This window comes from Neofelis nebulosa, chromosome 9, assembly GCF_028018385.1.
Source record: "Neofelis nebulosa isolate mNeoNeb1 chromosome 9, mNeoNeb1.pri, whole genome shotgun sequence".
Taxonomy (NCBI): Eukaryota; Metazoa; Chordata; class Mammalia; order Carnivora; family Felidae; genus Neofelis; species Neofelis nebulosa.
Window position 1 is genome coordinate 8487639 of NC_080790.1, and position 6883 is coordinate 8494521.

The 6883-nt window shown below is 49.2% G+C and overlaps 1 long non-coding RNA gene across 1 annotated transcript; it reads left to right on the forward strand.

The window, feature by feature from the left end:
* The first annotated feature begins 1957 nt into the window (after positions 1 to 1957).
* LOC131484365 (uncharacterized) lies at positions 1958 to 6452 on the forward strand. The gene is made up of 2 exons (XR_009248192.1): positions 1958 to 2326; positions 6219 to 6452. It is a non-coding gene; the product is annotated as an uncharacterized LOC131484365 (long non-coding RNA).
* Positions 6453 to 6883: the final 431 nt, after the last annotated feature.

The following is a 6883-nucleotide window of genomic DNA, read 5'->3' on the forward strand; positions in this document are numbered from 1 at the left end:
ATCCGGGTGGCTGAGTCGGTTACATCGGACTTCGGCTCAGGTCACGATCTCACGGTTCGTGAGTTCCAGCCCCACATCGGGCTCTCGACTGACAGCTCAGAGCCTGGAGCCTGCTTCGGATTCTGTGGCTCGCCCTCTCTCTGCCCCTCCCCTGCTTATGCTCTCTCTCTCTCTCTCTCTCAAAAATAAACACACACAAAAAATCTAAAGGCTGAGGAGTTGTACCTTGGTGAACCGAATTCCTTCAAGGGGATCATAGCATAGTCTCTGCCCTCCATCCTGTGCCTCCCTGCTGTAAGGGATTACGTGGCTCAGGATGCTTTGGTTACAAGTGACAGAAAGAAACTTGACTTAATTTAAGAGCAACAACAGAAGCCAGAGGGGGGGGTTTATTGTACGGTGTTTCACCAAACCCAAGGTCAGAAGTGTTGCCAGGACTCAGAAAGCGATCCGGTCCGTGATCCGAGACCTCTGTCCCTGAATTCTGTACCTGCACACCAATGCGAGTGCCTGCATGTACACGTGTGTGTGTGCCTCCCCCCAGATCAAGGGCCTCGTGATGGCCAGTGGCTAAACATCCATTCCAGGCTTTCTATACAAGTATTTGAATGATATTAAGAAACTAACTCAACTCTTTCTTGGACCCAATCCTAAATTCCTGGGTGATACAATTTTATTGGTGGACTGTGGTCGGATATTAACTTCCGATGCAATTAGACACGGGTGCTGGGGGGTGGGAGGATCATGCAGTCCCAGCCAGCCAGGGCCCAGTCCTATGGCTGTGACCGACAGCCCTCAACGTGGGCACACCCAGCCAGCCTTGGAGAGCACGCTGTGAAAGATTTTAGCTGAGCAGCTCCCTGTGCTATCTGACCTGGGTGGAGATGACCGGCTGCAGGCTGAAATCGTTAAGCTCCTCTGCTCCCAGCATTGCATACGAAGGAACCAAGGGCCCGTGCTGACCTCAGCAAACCCTTCCCGAACTGTCCCCTGCAGGTGCAGCTGCAGAACCCCGTGAGGCATGGTCTTTCCTTCCTGGAGCACACCCCCAACAGAAGACGGACAGGAGCCGCGGACACAGAACAAGCTGTGAAACGTGACGAGACCGCCTGTGTCTGATGAGAAAGGCGACCCGTTGTTTGAATGACTTATGCATGCCAGCCGTCTTAGATACATTATCTCCAAACCTCACAGCAAATTTGCCAGGAGGCGTTATTATCGCACGGCTGTGTCACAGGTCAGAAAACCGATGCTCAGATAGGTTTGTGAACTCGTCCAAAGTCACACTGCTCGTCCGCGGTGGAATTTAGCATTTGATTCCGAGTCTGGTTAGTTCCAAAGCCAGTCGTCTTCCCAGAATGATGTATCGCTTTCTACATAACTAATGGATCACACAAGTAAAAACCTTAATAATTCATAAGTTGTATGATTCAGGAATGCCATTAGAGGCGAGGCGATGCCAAAACCGTTTAGCGAAACAGTGAAGCATTCCATCAGACTTGCGTCTGGACTGATTTCAGTAATTTATGGCATGGGAAGACTTGGCTAAATGAATTCACTATTCCCATCTTGTGCTTATTAATTGTTCTGACCATCATCCAGATGCTCGTGGTGACGCGGTTCAGGCTTAACGGCGCGACCCGTGGGAGCCGTGGGGGAGGGAGGGACTAGACGCTTTGCTTCCGGCCTCTCTGATTGAGGCGGGGAGAGCAGGGCAGGCCCGGCCAGCGGCCGGGCGTGTCTACTGTGCAAGAGGAGAGGGGGTGGGTGGAAACAGCGCTGGATTTCGAGTCCAAATATCTGGCTTCCCGCTCCAGCAGAACTTGACCATGCTGGAACTCAGGCAGTCTCTTGCCATCCCTGGGCTCCTGCTTCCTCTTGCCTAAAATGGTCTTAGTACATTCAACTTGCCTCCCTTTCTGCCCTGTAATAACAATGGTTACCGTTCACTGGCACGTATGTTTACTTTCCTTACGGCCGCAAGAGGTTGATCCTAACATTAGCCCCATTAGATCCTATTATTGCCCCATGAGGCAACGAAGAACCCCAAAGGTGACCTAATGTGCCGCACCCCAAGCCCGCCTGCCAGGGTAGGACCTGTGCTCGGTGGGAGCGGGGGAAGAGGACAGATACTCTGGGTCCCACCGCCTCGCTTGCCTCGGCATCACCAAGGCAACAAGCTCTCCCTTGCCGTTGCCAGGGAAACCGGCTGAACTCTCGCTTTCTCGCACCTTCACCATGGAGACAGCCAACTGGAAAGCCGCTCCTCGAGTGGGAGGGGGTGCCGCAGAGGCAGAGGCGAGAACGTGCCTCCAGACGCTCCTTGGTAGGTTTGAGAGGCAGCATCCGGTAGGAACCCAAGGCCTGAAAACTCCCATTCCGTTGAAGAATGTGGAGACGTGCCCAGAGCCTACACCGCAGTACAATGTCCAAGCCAAGATGTCCCTGGGGAAACATAGGTTAGAAGAATTGTTTTCTGGATTTACGTCTAGAGGCTGTCTTTCTTTGAGTCGGCCATTGTCCAGATCAAAGGAAACCCCCCAATTTTCTTGTCTCACAAACGCTGAAAATCTGTCTTCTCTTTGTCTAATTTTGCTCCAACTTGCTGGGAGACACTGGGTAATTCAGTTCGTCTTCCTGGGCGTTGGTCAAATCGATCTGATGGGCTATCTCAATGGCTCTTGGGATTCCTGATTTCTAGACCAGTACAAGGTCTTTTTTTTTTTTTAATTTTTTTTCAAATGTTTATTTTTGAGAGAGAGAAAGTGAGCGGGGAGGTGCAGGGGGCGGGGGGGGGGGTGGGGACAGAGGATCTGAGGCGGGCTCTGTGCGGACAGCAGCAAGCTAGATGGGAGGCTTGAACCCACGAACTGTGAGATGGTGACCTGAGCTGAAGTCGGATGCTTGACTGATTGAGCCACCCAGGCGCCCCAGTACAAGTTCTTTAAGGAAGCACCAGGCTCCAGCAAGTTTTCCAGACGTTCGTTTTGTGAGATGAAGACATAACAATTCAATTGCACGTTTACTCTCCAGAAGCAGGATGGTGAGATGACTAAGTATGTTCAGTGAAGTCACAGGGCCACAGCTCAGGTCCTAGCTCCACAGCATGTGCTGTGTCTTTGTTTCTTTGGAGGTAAACTTGGATTCATACTAGCATCCACCTTGTAGGGTTCTTGTGTCGATTAAATGAGACACCAGGAGGGGCGCTTGGGTGGCTCTGTCACTTAAGTGTCTGGCCCCAGCTCAGGTCATGATCTCCTGATTCACGAGTTGGAGCCCCGCGTCGGGCTCCGTGCTGACAGCTCGGAGCCCGGAGCCTGCTTCGGATTCTGTGTCTCCCTCTCTCTCTGCCCCTCCCCCGCTCACGCTCTGTCTCTGTGCCTGTCTCTCTCTCTCAAAAACAAATAAACATGAGAAAAATGAGAAAAAAGGTAAAGCTTTCAGCACAATGCCCAGCATGGGGCAACACACAACAAAACTTATAAATACTATCACTCTCACCATTATTTCCTAAGGGACAGTTTTTTTAAGTTTTCTCTTTTTTGTGGGTAATTAAAAATTTATTTATTTTTTTTATTTTTGAGAGAGTGCGAGCGAGGAGGGGAGGGGAGGGCTAGAGGGAGGGAGAGAGAGAGAGAGAGAGAGAGAATCCTAAGCATGTTCCTCGAAAGCTTGAACTCGCGAGGCTTGAATTCGAAAACCGCGAGATCATGACCTGAGCAGGAATCAAGAGTCCGATGCTTAACTGAGCCACCCAGGCGCCCCTCATAAGGGATATGTTAACACCAAACGGAGATTAAAAAAAAAAAAAAAATGATGGGAGCAAATCTAAGCCAAAACGACAGGGTTTAAATCGAATACATTGGCTTTTGGAACGAGTCTCTATATTGTCCTTATGGATTCTCTGCCCCACCAGAGTGGAATTTCTAGATTCCGCGACACGTAGGTTCTTTCTGCTCTAAGAGGCAATGCCTTTGTAATTCTTAACAGCCTGATTGGCCAAAGCAGTGTCCAGGGGCCCGAAGCTGAGGGACGAGTCAGGTGCCTTCAGGGGCCCTACCGAAACGGGGTCAGGTTCTGGCTCTCCCCAGCAGGCCTCTCTGTGCCCGGCCCGCGGCTTCCGGAAACAAAGAAGCACAGATGTGCAATCCTTCGCCACCCTCCTTCCCGCGTCTGTTGGTGACATCAGGGTTAAGCCACACCAGCAACTCCCCGAAGCTGCGGGGTCCTGGCCGGGGGCCCAGTGCCTGGAGGTGCCCCTGCTTTGTCCTGCAAAAGCCACTGCGTGGGCCGTAGTTCTCTGCTGTCATCCCGCCCCGTCGCCTCGTCCCCACCCTGGGGCTGCCGCACAGCCAGAGCGGAGGCTTAACTAGGGAGGCGTCTTCTTCCCAGTTAGTGTCCCCCTCTGCCTCGCCTGGGGGGTAGACGCAGCAGGCTGAGAGCCAAGGAGCAGGAAGCAGGAAGATCCCAGAACCTAGCCGAGAGAGCATTCAGAGCCAGGATGAGTGAGCAACTTCATCTGTGGGCCTTCATTTTTCTTTTCTGTAAAACAGGGGCAATCTTGTCCACCTGACCACAATGATGGGCTCACGATAACAGTCATTCAGGAAGGGACCCAGGTTTTGTGGGACCTGAGGCTCACTCGGTCTGGAGGAGCCTCTTTAAGAAGAATAGAAACTTACAAGTACAAAATTAAATATGAGAGGGAATAGTTACTGAAGTGCAAGAAGTCACAACAAATTGCAATTTAAGAAAGAAAGACCAGGGGCGCCTGGGTGGCTCAGTCGTTAAGCGTCCAACTTTGGCTCGGGTCATGATCTCACGGTTCATAAGTTCGAGCCCTGCGTTGGGCTCTGTGCTAACAGCTCGGAGCCTGGAGCCTGCTTCGGATTCTGTGTCTCCCTCTCTCTCTGCCCTTCCCCTGCCTCCGTATCAAAAATAAATAAACGTTAAAGAACAAATACCATAAGGGCCCCCAAATCCAGAAAAGTAACATATTTTATTAATTAACTTATATGCTTTTATCATACTTTTTTCTGCCTTTTTTTTGGCTGTGTATACTTTGATAGCGTCCTCCTATGACCATGATTTTGTAATGGCATTTTCTTTTTTTTAAATACACTTATTTTTCTAACTTTTAAAGTTTATTCATTTATTTTGAGAGAGAGAGAGAGCAGGGGAGAAGGGCAGGGAGAGAGGGGGGAAAGAGAATCCCAAGCAGGCTCTGCTCAGTGCGGAACCCAACTCGGGACTCAATCTCACGACAACGAGATCACAACCTGAGCTGCTAACAAGAGTCGGCCACTTAAGCGACCGAACCACTCAGGTGCCTCTGTAATAGCATTTTCTACAGAGAGTTGAAAGTTGATTCAGTCAATTCCCTAGCCCGGTTGATCAAAGTTTGGTTTTTCAGTGTGGAGTTTCCTCAAAAAATTAAAAATAGAACTGCCCTAGGACCCAGCAATTGCACTACTAGGAATTTCAACAAAGGATACAAGCGTGCTGATTCATAGGGGCACACGCACCCCAATGTTTATAGCAGCACTTTCAACAATGGCCAAATTATGGAAAGAGTCTAAATGTCCATCAACTGACGAATGGATAAAGAAGATGTGGTTTATATACACAATGGAATACTACTTGGCGATGAGAAAGAATGAAAGCCGTTTGCAACAATGTGGATGGAACTGGAGGGTCTTATGCTAAGTGAAATAAGTCAGGCAGAGAAAGACAGATGTCATATGATTTCACTCATATGTGGAACTTGAGAAACTTCACAGAAGACCATGGGGGGAGGGAAAGGGAAAAAAATAGTTACAAACAGAGAGGGAGAGAGGCAAACCCTAAGGGACTCTTACATACAGAGAACAAACTGAGGTTTGATGGGGGGGAATCAGGGGAGAGGGAAAAGTGGGTGATGGGCATTGAGGAGGGCACCTGCTGGGATGAGCACTGGGTGCTGTATGTAAGCGATGAATCACGGGAATCTACCCCCGAAACCAAGAGCACACTGTAGACACTGTATGTTAGCCAAATTGAAATAAATTATTTTTTAAAAAAAGGTTATTTTTTGTGATTGACAGTTTTGAATAGATGTCAATAAGAACCAAATTCTGTTTGCAATTTTATGTTGTTAGATTGTGAAGAATTTTAGTAATTGGGAGAATTTTCCACGGACATATTCTGACTTGCTTCTCCTCCACAACCCCCTTTTGCAGCCTGAACTCATTCATTTCACGATGTGGCTTTTAGTTCTACGACATTCTGCCGTGATGCCTGGGTTCTTGCCATAACACAAGATGCCTTTACGGCTCTCAGCACCTAGGAAATTCTAAGAAGCTCCGTGCCAGAAATGGGGACAAAGACCGAGTGCAGTAAAACGTCGGATTGCGAGGAACTTATGTTCCGCAAGACGAGCAAACATTTCTAATAAAATTTAATTTGATAAACGAGCGATGTCTTGCAATACGAGTAGCACATGAGGCCAAACGTCACATGATCACAACTGAGCCAATGGTTCTTGACATTCGCTTCGATACGCGAGTGCATTGGGTTACGAGCGTGTTTCCAGGGTGAATTATGCTCGCGAACCAAGGCTTTCCTGTAACGTATTTTTTATTCTAAATCCCAACGTCACAGTAAGAGAAGTGATTCAGAGGGTTCAGAGGAGTCTCGGGAGCCAGGACTATCAGGGGTGTCCACCCAGGTGACCCCATCCCACGTGTCAGACCCATAACAAACCTGCTGTGGCTGAGTATTCAACCATCAGTGAAGCTTGGCCACTCCACCTTTGATCCTGAGTTTCATTTTTAGATTTTCCTCCTCTCCCATTGCAGGAGACACGAGCCTTTTTGGAGCTACCAAAGCGTCCTTTTGGCTTTCG